Raw genomic sequence first — 18,256 nt, 5'->3', positions numbered from 1 at the left:
AAAGCTTAAGGATCATAAATAACTCAGACATTCTTTTGTGCACCTAGAATAATACTTAGGAAGGAAGATACGACATAGGGCCTGATTCAGAGCCGCTCGTAAGCGGCCGCTTGTTCGTTCTGACCGATGTTTGCACATCTGCGCATGCGTACGGATTGTATTACGCATGCGCGAACCAGTCAGTGCGGCCGAAAATCGTTTGTTCGCTATATAGCGAATGCCTGCTATTTTGAGTGACAGAAGGAGGTGTATGTGGGTGGTAACAGGGGAAGGTGCTTGAAAACAGGGGTGTGGAATTAGATCGCAGGCGTGCTTAAAGGTCAAAACGGGCGTTTTAAGGGAGTGCATAATTAATACAGCAGCGTCATTGACCACGTCACTTGTTTTTTTTTTACCCCGAACTGCTTGCCAAATAGCGGTTGAAAAAACCAGCCACAAGAATAGCGAGCAGTTCATACGCTGTTCGATGTGCTCGATTAATCTAATAAATAGCGGACATGATGTAGGATGCGAGCGGCCAGGGGGCGTATTTTTCAAAATTACAACCGCAAGTTTTGCTCGCTCGTTCAGACTTAGAGGCGTGAACAGACCGCAATTAGCGAACGGTTCATTTGAATAGCCACCCCTTGTTTTAGAACGAACGACCGCAAATAGCGAGCGGCTCTGAATCAGGGCCATAGTCAATAAGAGCTGTGATCGTGACTCAGAGAGCCCCAACTAAGTGAGATATAATGTTATAAATAATGGACTTTTATCATCTTTAATGTATTACCTAAAATGGAATAAAGATAGGAACACAATTTAGGGGGTAAATTTACTAAGAATCAAATCTGGGAGAGTTTGCTTTTTTTTCAACTCGATTAGCTTTGCCGAAACTTGGGTGATTTGAGGCTCCTGAAACGCTCAAATTTACCAAGAAGTGAGTTTAGACGAGAGTGAGATGTCCGATGGTGAAGCAGAATGAGATATCTCCCCCGAGTAGCAGGTTTTGCAGGAGATTACTCACCCGAGATTGCAGTGTCTTCTCTCTACAAAACTCTCCCGAGCAAGCAGCCTGCACATATCAGTGAGATATGTGTAAGCTGCTTGTGTTGTAGCTGTAAAAAAACGGGTTAAATGTTTGTTAAAAAAATTACATAGGGTCCCCCCCTAAAGCTTAACCAGCCCCGGACTTGCCAGCCAGTCCTGGTTTCTAAGATTATGGAGAACAAAATTAGTAGGTTTCCACCATAATTTAGAAATCAACACCAGGCTGCAGGGCCAGTCCTGGTTTTAAATATAGGGGGAAAAAAATTGCGTAGGGTACCCCATATATTTAAAATCAGCACCGGACCCAAAACGGCCGGGCTGTAATGGCATAGCCCTGAGACCCTATTACCTGGTCTCCAGGGCCAAATCATTATCAGCCCAAGCCGCTCAGGCCAAGCTGGGGATCTCAGGGGAAGTGGGGACCCCCCCAAGAAGGGGCCCCTCCCCAAAAAAAACAGGCTTGGACTGAAGCCCGGGGCTCTTCCCCGCACCCCTGGAGCATTGGGTACGGGGGTAATAAAGTGAAAAATAGAATTAAAATATTGTATTTTACAGTGGGACTACAGGTGCCAGCATGCCTGCCCTTTGGCACTTGTGGAACTACAAATGCCAGCAAGCGGCCGGCACTCGTACCCCCACCGTAAAATAAATAGTTAAAGAAAGACGAACTTCCCCTGAGATCCCCGGCTTGGCTTGACTGGCTTGGACTGATAATGCTATGGCCACGGAGCCCCGGTAATAGGGTCTCCAGGCTGTGGCGTTACATTTATGTAACTCTACAGTATTTTCCCGTAGCAAAGGAGATCTCTCTCCCGAGTTTTACATTAGTAAAAAATTACGAGTGGGAAAAAAAATGCCCAAACTCTCCAGAGATTGCAAACTCTCCCAAACTCGATTCTTAGTAAATTTACCCCTAGGTTTAAGACTGCATTCAAGTCAACCCAATTCATCTCTTAGTATTTATGGCATACTTGCCGACATTCCTGGGCAGCTTTCCGGGAGCAGCAGGAGGGGACCTGCTGCTCTCCTCTTCAGGGCGGAGCCAGATGATAGATGACATTAGGCCCCCTTTTAAAAAAAACACCACGATTTGCGGGTCCGTGAGAAGGGGGCAGGGCTAAATGACGCAATGTGCGTTTAAGACCCATAGACCCTGGCAGTCAATCTGAGCATTCCCCATCTACCCATCAAATAACATCACCAATTCAATTATTTAGTTTGCATACATTTTGTCCTTTTTTAAACAATGCTAAAAAATATTGAAAGGGGGTATTCGCCAGTCTCTACAATGCCTTACATTAGTATATCAGCAGTGCCCAGGTATTAAAAAGACCAGCAGGACATAGTCACAGCAATAGAAGGTGGAGCCTGTCACAGTAGGTGGAGCCTGTGACAGTAGGTGGAGCTAACACAAAAGAAAGTAAAGCACACCAGAGGATGGAGTAAATTAACTGCCATACAATAAGATACACATTGGTTTATTGCTTCTAATCCTTAACAACCTTGTGTAGCTTACTTGACTTAAACTAATAAATAATGACACAGACAACAAGAGCTTTGCTAAAAGGTCACAGCTTTTATTTTATAATTAATTAATTAACCTATCCAGGGTGGCAAAGAGACGCTGCAGGTTCAGTTCTAGCTTTTACTTTGCTCAAATACTCGGGGAATGACTGAAACGTTCCCCCTCTAGACGCACTAACGTTGCGAGGGTCCCACTTCCCTCCTGGGCCAATCCGAGATGCTTTCGTACAAAAGCGCCCGGGTCCTCCCGCACAGAGCAGGACAAATCCACCAGGTGCATCGAGGGCAAGTGCCCCCACAACGTATCTTCTTGCGCCACATAAAGCCACTGAGCTGCAGCGTACTCCCGCCATGCTGCGCCTCCCCTTAATTGGGAAAGAAAAGGTTAGTGTGACACAACAAAAACAGTAAAGGGTGGGATGGTGGGTTTCAAAGATTCAGAAAAAAGAGGCTGTCTACATGCAAACAAGCCAATATATACTGATCATCTGACCACTCCTTCAAGCAATATCATTAGCTCAGCCAACTACCTGACCAGACAGCACTAGAATCTGCCCAGCAACAAGGTTGTCATCAACAGCCATACAGCAAAAAACCTAGTATTCTTAGTTATTCTCACGCTTATCCAGCCTTCGCCTACTATAAACAGAGCCTCTTAGTGACTGACATACAACACAGAGAGCATCCTAGTAATATATAGGTAAACTATTGAGAGTGCCCTAGTAATAGATATATAATACAAAGAGCATCCTAGTGATGGCCATACAATACAAAGAGCATCCTAGTGACCACCATACAATACACAGAGCATTCTAGTGACCATCATACAACATACCTCCCAGCACTTATTCTTGCTCTGCATACATGCTGCACTGCTATGCAGAGTAGCGGTGTATGCTTCCCCCAACTTCCCCCCCACCGCGGGACACTGCAGCCCGCGGGTGGGACAGTCCCAAAAAAATGGGACTGTCCCACTTAAAGCGGGTCAGTTGGGAGGTTTGATACAATAGAAACAAATCATCCACCACACCGATATTGAAGTTCCCTGATATAATGTTAACCCTGTAGTGATGCTTCTGTGTTGATTCTCTACTGCAGCTACCCCCACTGTAATAAGACCTTCTCAAATCATGCTCCCCCACATCTGCCACTTGTATTGGACCCTGGTATCATTGCCCCCCTGTATCTAATCTCCAACATTTAATGGCTCTCGATAGAGCCGTAACTAGACTTATTGATGCCCTGTGCCAGAGAGAGCATTGGCGCCCCCCTCTCCCCATTTTTTAAATAGAGACATAAGATAGTGCCCCTGAAAAAGGGCGATGGTCTCATAAGGAAGGGCCAGGGAAGAGATAGGGGAGGCCAGGAGATGTTGGGGACAAAATAAGGGGAAGCTACAAGTGAGAATAATAATAGACAGAAAATTGACAGGCCCAAACAGCGTCCCCTGCCTTTGGTGCTCTGTGCCATGGCACTGGTCGCACTACCCTAGTTACGGCCCTGGCTCTCGACATATACATGTAGAACCACAAAGTTCTTCATAGGGATCGACTCAATTAGATGCAAATTACTCCCAGACGCAAGTAACTGCAGTTATATGCTGCACTTACGTACCCTCAGACTCTTAGATTTGTGTTTGGGCATACATAAATCCATGAGTCTAGGGCAAGAAAGAGCTGGAAGCCATTGGCAGCGTTTCCACACCGTTAAAATGGCAACTAATTGCATTGACCCCATAGTGGGACAGGCTGACTTAGGAGCTTTCTGTGCACTTCTCCGTATACTGGCCAGGCTTCTTACTGTGTGGTGGCAGAAGGTGCTGGGACCAAGTGTCGGGTTCCAGTGCCAGATGAGCTATGGCGGCCACTGAGACAGAAAATTGGTCCTAGCACTGGAGCAGCAATGGATGCGGCTTGGATTTAGCACCAGTAAATTAGCCGATTAGCTTGTGGAGCAGCAGCCAATCAAGAGTGACCGCAGTGAGCCAATCGTAGCTCGCTGCATAATTGCTCTGCCCACTCACGCTGGCATGGAGGAAGGAGAGAAGACCTTCCGAAGAAAAGAAAAAGGAATAGCTGGCCAAGGAAGGAGTCTCAGCGGGAGGATGTAGATGAGCAATGCTAGCGTGAAGAAGAAAGTAAGAAGTGGCGGCTGAGGATGAGGATGTCGGCAGACTGCGGGAAGTGGCGCCAAAGCTGAGGACCAGAGAGGATTGCTGTGGTGGAATGCAAAAGAGCTAGATAAAAATCCCCATGCGTCCTGCGGCTTTGGGCAATTACTACTCTATCCCCTAGACCATCAGGGTTGTCGGGCACTATTCCCATGGGCACAGTCAGGCCTTGGGCATGCATCTTCTATTAGGCAGGCCTTGGGCCCGTGGGCAGTAGACCCATGGGGCATCAGTATATATTCGGGCAATAGAACCATGGCAGCAGGATCAATTAGGTGGCACAAGGCCCATGCAAGTGACCCTAATTATTAGGCCCAGACACTTAGCATCAGTAAGCCGGGCAAAAGGCCCGAGCATCCATTAAAATCTAGGCAGTATGCCCAGGTCAGTAAACCAGCACCCCACTGTGGACCTGGGCATGAGGCCCAGGTATGTATCAGTGTCCCTCTTTTAGCCATTAGGCCCGTGGCCATTGGAACGGAACCCTGCAGCCTGTATCGCTACATCAGAGTCGCCTGCAACGTTACAGGCTGGCACCCCGCACTGTGTACAGCTTTCCGGAGCACTGCTGCGGCCCCGCCCCCTCTGCACAATGTCATGTTGTCATGCGCAAAGGGGGCGGCACAGAACGCTGTTAAGCCCTGTTACAGCCCTGCCTAAGGTAACCCATGTGAACTCCGTGCAGATTATAACATTGCTTGGATCATACCCGATGCCCCATCTCAGGGAGTCAGTAACCACTAGTAACCACTGTCACGTCACCTGCATCCAAAAGAGAAAATTTACCACCTCATTTTCCAGAACTTCTCTGATCTTCCTCCAGGGCCAAATATCTCATACACAGAAAAGGGCACAGTCTAATAGCCCTGGATGCTTTGAGTTCATTATTCGCATTATGCATAATTGAAATACACCTGGATACTTAATATTAATTTGTTTTCCTACCATCTATTATCATCAATGGCTAATGTAATGCCTCTTAAAGTTCATATTGCTATTAAATAAAAGCAATTTTATCTAGTAACAAACATTAAATGAGAGGAAATGGATGTAATGATAAACATAAATATACAGTGCATACAAGTCATTAGTGGTAAAGAAGCTACATTTTTCACATTATATTTTAATGGATCATGTCTTATGTTTATGTATATATATATATATATATATATATATGCCTAAATAGGCCCCCATGTACTGTATAAGACCATCTCTTATATCGCCATGAAGCTTGTCCCACAGGTATATGTATTATCTATTTCCCCCATGGTTTATTAGAGATTGTAAAACACACTGGGCCTGACGCAAAGTACGCACTACGCCATTTTGGGGTGCAGTCATATAGTCGACATTCACAACTTCCATATTCAGAATGTCGACACTGTAATGTTGAATGGTTCTGAATGTCAACAACTTTGTAATATTCATAATGTCGACATGCAAGAAGTCACCATGTTGACATTGACAAAATGTTTATATTATGCATGTCTACATTATGAACATAGCAGAGTTAGGGTTAGGCTGCAGTTAGGGTTAGGCTGCAGTTCGGCTGCATGAAGGGTAAGGCTGCAGTTAGGGTTAGGCTGCAGTTAGGCTGCATGAACGGTAAGGCTGCAGTTAGGGTTAGGCTGCTGTTAGGGTTAGGCTGTGGTTAGGGTTAGACTGCAGTTAGGTTTAGGCTGTGGTTAGGGTTAGGCTGCGGTTAGAGTCAGGCTGCGGTTAGAGTTGGGCTGCAGTTAGGGTTAGGTTGTGGTTAGGGTTAGGCTATGGTTAGGGTTAGGCTGCAGTTAGGGTAAGGCTGAAGTTAGGGTTAGGCTGCGGTTAGGGTTAAGCTGTGGTTAGGGTTAGGCTGCAGTTAGGGTAAGGCTGCAGTTAGGTTTAGACTCCGGTTAGGGTTAGGCTGCAGTTAGAGTTAGGCTGCGGTTAGGGTTAGGCTGCAGTTAGGGTTAGGCTATGGTTAGGTTAAGGCTGCAGTTAGGGTTAGACTGCGGTTACGGTTAGGCTGCAGTTAGGGTTAGGCTTCAGTTAGGGTTAGGCTGTGATTAGGGTTAGGTTTAGGCTGTAGTTAGGGTTAGGATGCAGTAAGGTTTAGAATGCAGTTAGAGTAAGGCTGCAGTTAGGGTTAGGCTGCATTTAGGGTTAGGGTTTTGCTGCGGTTAGGGTTAGGTTTAGGTTGCTGTTAGGGTTAGGCTGCAGTTACGGTTAGGCTGCGGTTAGGGCTATACTGTGTAACTCTAGCTGCAGCTAGGGTTAGGCTGTGGTTAGGGTTAGGTTTAGGCTGCTGTTAGGATTAGACTCCAGTTAGGGTTAGGCTGTGGTTAGCGTTATATTGTGTTTAGGTTATGTTTAGGCTGCAGGTAGGGTTAGGGTTTGGTTGCAGTTAGAGTTAGGCTGCAGTTAGTGTTAGGGTTAAGTTTAGGCTGCGGTATGGTTAGACCGCAGATAGGGTTAATCTGTGGTTAGGGTTATACTTTGTTTAGGGTTAGGTTTAGGCTGCGGTAGGGTTATGGTTTGGTTGCAGTTACAGTTAGGCTGCAGTTATGTTATGGTTAGATAGTATGTTTGACATTCTCACCGCCAAGATGCATTTTGACATTATATCTGTGTTAAGCAGATTTGCTTAATTTCAATAATTTTAGAAACACTTACAGATAAACATTCGTTGGCTACAACTGTATGTACACAGCAGATTTCTTGTATTTAAGTATAATAAAAATAACAAATTACATGGACAATGGAACTCCCTGAATTTAGAATTGAATTCCCCTTTGAGGCTACCAGTAATACGATCTAATTTCCAGTTCACAAATTGCGTTATAGTCTAAGGGCTGTGTAGTCACTGATGTTAATTTTGAACTTTTAAGGTGCATTCGTAAATCCAGTTAACAAACACACAAACTTTCTGATCCCCAGTAAAATATAAATGAGTTCAATGACAACACAAACTAATTAGTACAACAATATTTAGTACACTTAGGCCCTGATTCAGACCCGCTCGCTGCCGCAGGCAGCTCGCAGGGTCTGTGGGCATTTTTTTTTTAACTCCAGGCCGCTCGCAAAGCTGTGGGTCTCCACCCACAGCTTGTGCGAGCGGGCTGGAGACCGTCGCGATTATCGTGACCATCGGGCTTGCAACGAGACCCTGGGGTAAGGTCTCGGCTGCCGCAAGCCCGAGTGGACACCCTGCTCTAATAGAGCAGGAAGTCCACTACTGACATCACTATTTCCTAAGTGAACACCTGCGTTTGTGCAGCCACCCCCCCTACCTGCCTACAAAACGGGGCGAGCTGTCACTCACCATCGACATCCGCCCCGTCTTGTAGCGAGCCCTGCAGCGACTGAAGTTCAGTTGCTCGGTGGGGCTCGCACAAGCGCACGCCGGACGCGGCGCGTGCGCAGTAGGGCACCATTGAGCCGCTTGCGAGCATTGTGCTCTTGCGAGCGGCTCTGACTTAGGCCCTTAGTCCACTGTGATGCAGGTTTTGAACAGCATTAATGATTACGTTCTTAACTCTCTGTTCAAGCGAGGACAAAGTACAAGGTTTTGTTTTCAGCTAGATATATTTCAATGCTTTTGTGTAAGAGCACGAAAACAGAACATTACAACTCCCAGCACAGAATGTCCTCATAGGTTGTCCCATTGTTTATACTGTAGCACACATAAACACTCTCACACACAATTTTAAAATAGATAATAAAAGAATACATGTCATTACTTCATTATATATAAAAATTAAATCTGCTTTCTTCATCTGTTGTAGTTCAAAAAGCTATTTTAATAAACAACCCGCATGCAGGGTTCCTCTTCATTGCCATCCAGTAACAAGTCTTTTGCCAAACTGGTCACTAGGAAAGTATCTAAGGGTGACCCTGGTAAAGTGAAGGACTTTACTATTTAAAACTTCTGTGCCACAACATCACGGAGGCTCTGTTGAGCCCAGAACCAGGAGCTCAGAAAATAAGGCAAGGCTGGCGAAGTTCTCAGGTGTTAAAATTTGTGGGTGGTGGATCCCAGTGCCCTACCACACCTTGACCACAACCCCTGGCCAACTAGGAGCTACGGTCCTGCTGACATCTTGTGATTGGATGGCGGTAAAAGACAATACCAAAGATTCCCCCCAACTATTTTAGTCCCAAGGAATTCATTCCATCTACCCAAACAATCCCACTTTACCTGCCTGTATTTTAATCCTCCATTATCCTCTATACAGGGGGTCCTCAAGTCAAGAGCACCCCTTCCACTCAGGGGCTCAAGTACAGCTACTTCCATCTAATAAAAGGGAACATCTGGGATATTTTATCGTTTTGATTCCTACAATGCTGCAAAGACCAAAAAGTCAGCGACCAGCTGCAACATAGTGACAGCTCGTTTTCCAAACATATTTCTATCTAATATTTCCCTGGGGACGTTTTAAGTCGCTATCTGGCGGTGACAGTGCAATCTGGATAAGGACCTTTCTACATTAAAAATAGTTAATGAAACTTGTCATCTCTTTCTGAGAAGGTCTTGAAAATAAATATTCACTCCTCGTCCAGCGCCACAAATAGATCCTTCCTTTGATCGGGAAAACAAGATCTATGTCATAATCATTCCAGCAACCTGATTATCGTCTTGTACAGTGGAACAGGAGACTTGACACGTTTCACAGACTTGGCTCTTGCATAATGGGGAGATTGACTGTGAAAAACAGAACATAGAAAACATTTCATTACATCTTACTGCCATGGGGATACAGCACAAATCCTGATTTACTACATGAGCGGCTATTGTGATTCGCCGTAACTGAATAAACCGTTTCTCGGAGTCAATAATGAAACTTATATGTCTGGTAATTCTAAAGCCGTTTACAGATAACAATACCAAGATGTGCACCGACTGACAAGGTGACATTGTGGGAGAGTTCATAAATATATATCTGATATGTGTGATGACGTACCATTAAGAACAAAATTCCAAAGAAAGTCGATTATGTGCCATGAACCCTGTCGGTTGTTCCATCCCGCTTTATAACCAGTTTCAAAGTTCATTTTCCATCTTTAATGCCTTTAATATATGACCCAATAAGATCCGTTTTGCACCTTTATGATGCACCTGAGTGGAGAAGATGCACATTTAGGTGCAGATTGCAATATAATAAGTCGATGCACATACAATTAGGGCCGCTAAAAGCAACCTCGGGCACTGATACAGCCGCTTCTTGGGGCCACCACCCCTAAGCTGTGGAGAGGTGTAATTGTGCCAACCAGTAGGGGCTGTGGATATGAAGATTGGTCCTGACTACAGTGACTCCTAGCTTATATGATTAATGTAAGCTATAATATATTTTATATATAATATATTATATTATAATAATATATTGGTCTACGTGACACTGCCCTCTCCTGGCTGTCCTCCTACCTCTCTGACCGATCTTTCTCAGTTTCCTCTCATGACTCCTCTTCTCCCCCACATCCTCTCACAGTAGGTGTTCCCCAAGGTTCTTGGACCTCTCCTATTCTCCCTCTATACTTCCTCTCTAGGTGAACTCATCAGCTCTTTTGACCTCCATTATCATCTCTATGCTGATGACACTCAAATCTACCTTTCCTCCCCTGATCTCTCCCCCTCTCTTCTGACTCGTATCTCCAACTGTCTCTGTGCTAACTCTTCCTGGGTGTCCTAGCGATTTCTTAAACTTAATATGTCTAAGACAGAGCTGATCGTCTTCCCACCCTCCCACATAACCTCACTTCCCACTATTTATTTAGCAATTGGTGGAATAACTATCTCATCTAGTCCCAAGGTGCGCTGTCTTGGAGTTATCCTGGACTCATCCCTCTCCTTCAAACCACATATCCAGAACCTCTCACAGTCCTGTCATTTCCATCTCAAAAATATTTCTAAGATGAGACCTTATCTCATACAGGATACTAATAAAACCCTTATACACTTACTGGTCATCTCCAGATTGGACTACTGTAACCTTCTCCTATCTGACCTTCCCAAATCCCATCTCTCTCCTCTCCAGTCTGTCCTTAATGCTGCTGCATGGCTTATCTTCCTCTCCAAATGCTCTACATCTGCCTCCCCTCTCCTCCAAGCCCTCCTCTGGCTTCCCTTACCTTTCAGAACCCAATTTAAGGTTCTCACGCTCGCTTACAAAGCCCTCACCCAATCTTCTCCCATTTACATATCTGATCTCATCTCCCTTCACTCTCCTGTCCGCTTTCTTCGTTCAACAAATGCACGCCGCCTTTCATGCCAACTGATTACTTCCTCCCACTCCCGCCTCCAAGATTTTACCCACACTGCTCCCCACCTTTGGAACTCTCTCCCACTCCCCATCAGACTCTCCACCTCTTTGCAATCCTTCAAATGGGCTCTCAAGACCCACTACTTCATCAAAGCCTTCCAGCTATCATCCTAACTCACTGCTACATGCTCCTTCCTCCCCGTCTACCCCATCTGTGTCAAACCTGTTTGTCTGCACCTCCCTTTTAGATTGTAAGCTCTTACGAGCAGGGCCCTCTACCCTCTTGTGCTTCTCCCTACTTTAGTTTCATCTACTTCTTACTCACCACTAGGGCACCTAACAATTGGTTGCTTATGCTCTGTTGCTTATCTGGGTGTTATGGTCGCTAATGTAGTAATGTATATTATCCATGTCCTGGTCCTGTATTGTATTGTTCTGGTCAACAATTTGTTTATGTACTTTGTAAGGCGCTGCGGAACACTTGTGGCACCATATAAATAAATGATAATAATAATAATACTAATAATAATAATAATAATAATAATAATAATAATAAAAAAGGGGATGGTGTTACATTTGCTGGTCTCTGGTGTAAAAGTTACAGCTTGGTAGAGTGCCTCTTTAGAGTTTTCCGACATCCAACACATTTTGGCCTGTTCCTAGGTTGTAAAGTTATCTCTTAAAACCACAGGCCAGGCGTGCTAATTGGTCTGCTCTGGAACCATCCAGGCTCAGTGATGGAAAAGAAATATGCTTTGCTAATATCCCAACATTCCACTTTTTGGAATCTGGACACTGTGAGAAAAAGACATGGACACCACAAGTTGGGGGGAATGACCACGTCTCTATCCAAACTTGGTCATGTTGTGATGGACATGTGGTCAGGACCAAGGGTGTGTGCCTAGTGTTTCAGAATTGCTAGACCGCCGCAGGCCACCAGGGCTGCTGAGACATTGGGTGGAGCCCGGCGCCCTTGCAAGCCCCTCTCCCCTACTCACTGCATTGCCACACCGACCCATCCCTGCTCACTGTTGTAACTTTGGCATTCCTCCCAATATTCCTGGCAGATTGGGCAAGACTCCTGGCTGCCATGATGGAGATGCAGCTCCCAGAGCAGGGACTCTCCTGTCTAAATCGTTATGGTTGGGAGGAATATTTTTGCAGTGCTAACCGGGTATGCTTTGACTATGACCTCCAGTGCCACTTCACTATATCCTGCAATGCAAGTAAGCAGGACATATTGTTAAGCAGAAGCAGGCTGGCAGCAAAAAATTAGGCCACAAGTCTCAATTGCCTGCTGCAGCTGGTGGCATAGCACCCCTAAAGACTGGGACTATTTTGCGGCCGAAACTTATGAGCAAATGTTGGCCGAGGTGCATTTAATTTTTGTTTTAAGTGCATATTTCCTATTTAGCAGTTTCAAAAATATTTGAATGGCAAAGTACTTTTTAAGCGCTAGTTTATGGCGCTGCCAAAAAGTAAAGTTTACGGAATGCTAACAACATGGCTGAAATCAAACACAAGTGTTTCAGGAAATAGTTTTATGGAAAATTAATTTTGACGGGAATCTCTAGTGCAGGCATCTGTGCAGTGTTACAGCCACAAAGGGGTACTTGGGGATGATGTATGATCACAGTTCAGCCACATGGCCTCAACCTTATGCCAGACAGAGTTTTAAACAAGTAATGACTGCCAGAGCCTGAACATGGCATTTCACAAGAGAATCCAACAACATATTTTCAATAGATCCAACCTCCAGGCATTCCCAAATTAAAATCTGCGACAAACTAGATCATGACCCAAAAAGGTGCAAAATATCATGCTTTTACTAGTGTTAGTATGGAAATAGAACACATTTGTTAAATGCCTTGATATCTAGCTGGAAAGTCTACACTATGGGGTAAATTCAGTTAGGGACGAGCGGGGCAAAGTACCGTTGCCACGACGTGGAAAACACTGCAAATGGCACCTCACCTTGCCTCCTTCTCGTCCCCCATCTCACCCCAGAATCACAAATTTTGGAATGCAGCCCCGTGAGCCTTCCAGACAAAAATCTGTGTGCGTTCGGGGATACCGTAAATGCGCCATATATGACCGCACTTCTCATGCCACTAGCAGACTTGCAGCTAATTGAATTGAGCCCTATAGTATATCTCATTTGATCACTGGCCACAGGAAAATCTTGGGTAGCAAGGGAACTCCCAGACTTACTGGTGAAACCCTCATCCTGGATGATTTTATTTGTATATTTCTAGGATTCCGTAATGATGATTACGATCCTGAGTGGAAGGTGATAACGCTGATAGTTCTGGATTACTTACAAAGTAATGAAAAACACTGAAATTATTTCACACAAAAACAGCTTCTAAAATAAATGACAATGCTTTTACTTAAAGACAGCTTAATCATACATATATTTTGCCAATACAGACTTGCAACAAAAAAACATAGGTTATACCAACAGCAGCAGGGAATACTTCTTAAAGAAATGTGTGACACTCAGTACAGAATGACAGGATAGGAATCAGCCAATACCTCATATATACATAACGGCACCCCCGACCCTCGTTCTGCTCTAATAGACCAGGAAGTCCACTACTGACATCACTAGTGATGTCGGTAGGTCCGCTCTCAAATGGCAGGCATTCCTTTGCGTTTGCCCCCCCTCCCCGCCTACAAAACGGGGTGAGCTGTCACTCATCATCGACAGTCGCCCCGTCTTGTAGCGAGCCCCGCAGCGACTGAAGCTCAGTTGCTCGTCGGGGCTCGTGCATGCACACGCCGGACACGGCGCATGCTCAGGCCATAAACATTGAGCGCTTGCGAGCGCCACTGAATGAGGCCCCAAGTCCTTACTGGCTATCTATCCCTTAGACATAATAATGACATAATTCCGCATTATCTTATTGCTCCCATGTAGGAATCTGTCATGGTCACCTATTAAGCTAGAGATGGGGAACCTCAGGCCCGGGGGCCGTATAGGGCCCACGGAATCATTTGGTCTGGCCCTCTGAGCTTTTTTCTGCTAGCCTAATCTGGCTAGCAGAATGCCTAGAATTGCACCCTGCAGCCAGAATCTATGCAACAGTACCACCTGGAGCATTCGTAGGATGTTTCAGACGGCCACCCTGCTGCCCTTACAGCTCCATTGCTGTAATCAATGTTGATTGGGGCCTGTCCCCATGTGACATCACACGGAGGGGGCGTGACCTGCACCGGGCCCGCAAATAATGTTACATATATCAAAATGGCCCTCGGCAGAATAAAGGTTCCCCACCCCTGCATTAAGCCTTCATTTTCTAAGTATTGCAGTTACATGCTATCTCAGTTAGCTCATTTGTTTATATAAAAACTGAGACCTGCTACTGTCAGCTGTTCTGTACTTATACATATTAAACCTATAATTATTATTGCTAAAACAATATACAGTTTATATAATAAAGCAGTTCAGCCTATTCATATCTCCACAGTTAACACACCTGCAGAGATATGAATAGGCTGAACTGCTTTATTATATAAACTGTACATTGACTCTTGATTTAGGGGGGCAGTGTGTGTGTGTAGTGTATATATATATATATATATATAGATATACACAGCATATATATAGATGTACACAGTATATATATATATATATATATATATATATACACAGGATATGTAGATATGCACAGTATATCCATATATACACTGTATATATATATTATCTATATATATATATACACATACATACACACACACATACATACATACATAAATTATGACAGCACCCCCATTCCCTCCCAGTCACTGGGATGCTTGCTCGTCTGCTCCTCTGCCGTCTGCTTGGGCCATCTAGCTCAGCCACTCCTCCTCCAACTCCCTATCAGTGTCACCTGTGGCCTGCCGCAGAGAGCTGGCCGAGCCGAGGGGGCGTGGCCTAATCGTGGGCCGGCGTGGCCACGCCCCCTTCGGGGAAAAAAGCAAACACTCTCTGCAGCGCCGTGCGGCATGTCCCCGGGCTGCAGGTAACCATCTTTAGAGGTAGGAGGCTGCCAGTACTTTGTATAGTACACAGTGGCTGTGTGTTATGGGGGGCGATCGCCCTAATCGCCCCCCCCCCTGGATTCGCCAGTGCTGCAGAGAAATAAAACACTAATCTCTACACACTTTTTAACTAGGGATGGGCGCCGACCCCCGTGTTTTGTTTTTGTTTTCAGTTTTGGATCTGATTCTCCTTCGTGTTTTGGATCTGGATCTGGTTTTGCAAAACCACCCTTGTGTGTTTTGTTTTTGGTTTTGGATCTGGATCTTTTTTTTTTTTTTAAATGATAAAAACAGGTAAAACTACATAATTTGGGCCTGTTTTTGATCCTACAGTATTATTAAGCTTAATAACATTTATTCCCAGTCATTTGCTGTCAATTTCGACCACCTCAAAGCTCACAATATTGATTTTTTTATCTAGGTTAGGCCTAGGGCCAAAATGTTGCATCCAGCTAGCTGGCTGACTAAACTGGGTTGCTGCTGTCTGATAATAAGTGCGGCTAATGCACATGCACACACAGAAAAAAAAATACACTTTTTAATATATATATATATTTTTTTTCCAGAACTTGGGGCTTGGAGCACCCCTGACAGAGGCAGCAGCAATTGACGACACAGGCAGCATGCTACCAACCCAAATGGACACAGCACAGCAGCCCAGATGGACGCAGCAGAAAGCAACAGCCCAGATGGACGCAGCAGACAGCACCAGCCCAGATGGACACAGCAGACAGCACCAGCCCAGATGGACACAGCATACAGCACCAGCCCAGATGGACACAGCACAGCACCAGCCCAGATGGACACAGCACAGCACCAGCCCAGATGGACACAGCACAGCACCAGCCCAGATGGACACAGCAGACAGCACCAGCCCAGATGGACACAGCACAGCACCAGCCCAGATGGACACAGCACAGCACCAGCCCAGATGGACACAGCTCAGCACCAGCCCAGATGGACACAGCAGACAGCACCAGCTCAGATGGACACAGCAGACAGCACCAGCCCAGATGGACACAGAAGACAGCACCAGCCCAGATGGACATAGCACAGCACCAGCCCAGATGGACACAGCAGACAGCACCAGCCCTACACTACCCACCCTCCATGTTCACTCACCACAGCCGGAGTGAAATGGCGCTGACGTGGGGACTCATTATAAAGCAGAGAAGAAAGCTCACGAGCCACGAGATTTCGTCTCTGAGAGGTTTTGCCTCGGTTTGAGATCCCACTCATCTCTATTTTTAATACATCGTTTAACAAGCTTTTAAGATATAAAACATAATGGCTGCTGCATCAGACACACATTTGCCTACATTTAGAGAGGAAAGGGAAGGCCTTATCCTCTCTAGGCCTGGGGCCATTTGACAAGTGTTGTCTTCTGCAACTCACACAACTATATATAATTTCTCAATGATTTTCTATATGCCCTAACTTGCAGTACAGAAAAGGTAACATAAGCATGCATATATTTGTGAGTTGCTGAAGGAATATAAGGGACAGAAGCAGCTCTACTGTAACTCCTGTTGGCTAGATTTACTAAACCTTCTAAAGAGGACATGTGGAAGTGTTACCCATGGCAACAAATCAGATTATAGCAATCAGTTACCTAGAACACTCTAGAAAATGATAGCTAGGATCTGATTGGGCAACACCTCCACTTTTACTTTGTAAATGTTTTAATAAATTTACCCTCTAAGTTCTGCAAGGTCCAAGGGAAGAAAGTCTCCCATCTCAATATTACTGCCACAAGAAATGCCTTATTAGCATGTGACGCACTGCCATGAGGCTTTCTTTAAGTACATTGCCCTCTAGTGGTATACTAAATCATGAGTCAACCCAGGAGCGTACTAACACCTTGTTGGCAGCATGGCCCCCTCCACTGAACAGCAGGCCCCCCAAGTACTGCATCTTACCTTGTTCCGGAAAGTGAGTCACTCCTCCTCCCTGGCGCCATCTTCCCATGTGCGCAAGAGCACAAAGCACAGTGCCAGAGTCTTTGCTTTCACTCTGCGGTGTCATCTTCCCAATGATATCATATACAACTCTATGAAAGAGGAGGGACCAGCCTGCTGGTACGAGGTAAGTATAGTGTGGATGCAGTGTATGCGGTGCCCCCTGCATCGCACTTCCTTCACCCACTATAAATATGCCTAAGAGTCAACCTCAGCAGCAGTAATAGCGCAGTTGATCACCTTTTTGAAATTTGCGAAATGCGTCATAACATAGAAAGTCACGGATCATTTGCTTGATTCACCTGATTCACTTCAGTGGTGCTAACTCATGCCTAGAGATGTGCGGGTCTGGATTTCTGAAATCCGAGCACACCGGAATTTAGGGGTCTGTGAGAAGGGGGTGGGGCTAAATGACACGATTTGCATAATTTAGCCCAGTCCCCTCCTTACGGACCCGTACATTTCTCGGGAAACCTCACTCTCCTGCCCATTTAACTAGGAAAGTGGGCGGGGTACGGGAGATCTGCCTACTCTTCTGCGGGTGCAGGGGGGTTCCCAGAATAAGCCTCCTGCGACTCCCGGGAGAGTAGGCAAATATGGTATTAATGCTGCCGCACCTAGTGATCTGTAGCAAACTCCGTCATAGGCTGCATACGCAGCTTATGATGCAGTTTGCTAGAGATCTATGACGCAACTCTGAGCGAGTCAGACTTGTATGCATCTTTTGGCCACTGAATGGGCATTACTGGGTGGCAACCGGGAACCGGGCAGCAGCAAACCAAACGCACAGAAGAGAACTGTTCTGTGGGTGCAGCCAGAGTTATTTGCTATTGAGTCGTGCGCATGCGGAGGGGACGCCAAATTCAGTCGTGTGATTGCATAGATGCGTATATGATCATATAGTTACATTGGCATTCCGTTCATGGCAGGCGTCGAGATTTGCGTTCGCATTAAAGGCGGTTCAGAATCTGTCCCTTATTCTGTAAATGCTATAAAAGAGGCAATGGGCTTGATTCAGCAAGGAACGCAGTTGCTAATACGCACGCAATCGGTCGCTTAATTCGCACTACGCATGCGTATGCATCGCAGTAGGCGTGCGCGAACTAGCAATTGCTATGGGAACTGCATCTGCAGAGGCTACGTAGACCCAGAGCAGAGTGATTGACAGGAAGTGCCGTTTGTGGGTGGTGACAGGGGTGGTCAGGCGAACGTACGCGTGCAAGTGTGTATCAACGCCGTAGCAGGGGTGTGCATAAATTACCCACTGCGCTACCAGACGCAGCCTGATGGCCTCATAGCGTGCGCTGAAGTTGGCA

Source organism: Taudactylus pleione, unplaced genomic scaffold, assembly GCF_031769625.1.
Source record: "Taudactylus pleione unplaced genomic scaffold, aTauple2 ptg000212l, whole genome shotgun sequence".
Lineage (NCBI taxonomy): Eukaryota > Metazoa > Chordata > Amphibia > Anura > Myobatrachidae > Taudactylus > Taudactylus pleione.
The sequence above is the reverse complement of the archived record's forward strand: the minus strand, read 5'-3'. Positions refer to the sequence as shown.